At 46.9% G+C, this 1,200-nt stretch overlaps 1 pseudogene; it reads right to left on the reverse strand.

The window, feature by feature from the left end:
- Positions 1–297: 297 nt before the first annotated feature.
- On the reverse strand, positions 298–416 carry LOC136659710 (5S ribosomal RNA; annotated as a pseudogene).
- Between the last annotated feature and the right edge of the window lie 784 nt (positions 417–1,200).

A 1,200-nucleotide genomic window follows, 5' to 3' on the forward strand; every position in this document is an offset into this window, starting at 1 on the left:
AGCTGCACACTGAGCTCCTTGGAGGAAAGGTGGTATAAAAATGTGAACAATAAATAAAATAAATATAAAGGCCAGTGATCCTAACCATACAAGTGAAGCTTCCTTAGATAGATAGATAGATAGATAGATAGATAGATAGATAGATAGATAGATAGATAGATAGATAGATAGAAACAGTACATGGGGAGAGGGGACTGAACTGTGGCAGGGGGATATGGGGGCTTTAGTACTTTGCCCCACTGTGATTCGGATTCTGATAATGGGTGGCAACCTTCAGTCTCGAAAGACTACGGTATAAGCCTACAGCACCCGGTATTCCCGGGTGGTCTCCCATCCAAGTACTAACCGGGCTTGACCCTGCTGAGCTTCCGAGATCAGACAAGATCGGCCACGTGCAGGGTAACATGGTAGAATGAGCTGTGTGCAGCACTGGTCCCACATCCATGAAGGCTGTTGGCCAAGTGCATGGTGGGTGGGGGCCCCTCAGCGACTCAGAGCACGTCTCAGCAGCTGCAATGGAAACTGGCTTTGTCTACCAACAATGCAGTGCGCTCGTCCCTGCTGTAGCATCACTAGATGCAGTGGTGGGGGTGGGTGCTTTGCATTATGGGTAACCAAAAGATGGTGGGCACCAGTGTGGCTGCTCAAGAGTGTTCTGGGCTGCCACTGCCACCGAGGTTAACCCCCACATGTGTTTGAGTTGGCTTATCTTGTCGGTGGTGGTAGTGGGAGCAATCTGAAGTGCTTACTATTGGCTACCATCTTTTTTTTTTTTTACCAGGGCCTTCAGGATTGGTTGTGGACCCTTTGATGGCCCTGGATCCTTGGATCATGCCTCAGTTGGCCAATCTTTAATGCTGATCCTATTTCACATTGTGAAGTGGGACATCACTGTCTCACATTTAAAAACAAACAACACAGAAAAGTAACACAAAAGAATGCCATTTACCTGTTGTGCTACTTTTCTGTTCTCCAGGAATTTTATTTTCTTAAAAAAATGTAGGGGATCACTCCAAATATGATTTGAAATAAGCCCCCCCCCCTCCATAGTTTGAACTGATTCAGTCCATTCGGTCACCTCTTTCTGCTATTTGAATAGGAAACCAGGTCTTCGTTAAGAACATAAGAAGAGCCCCACTGGATCAGGCCAAAGGCCCATCTAGTCCAGCTTCCTGTATCTCACAGTGGCCCACCTTTCCC

This window comes from Tiliqua scincoides, chromosome 8, assembly GCF_035046505.1.
Source record: "Tiliqua scincoides isolate rTilSci1 chromosome 8, rTilSci1.hap2, whole genome shotgun sequence".
Lineage (NCBI taxonomy): Eukaryota > Metazoa > Chordata > Lepidosauria > Squamata > Scincidae > Tiliqua > Tiliqua scincoides.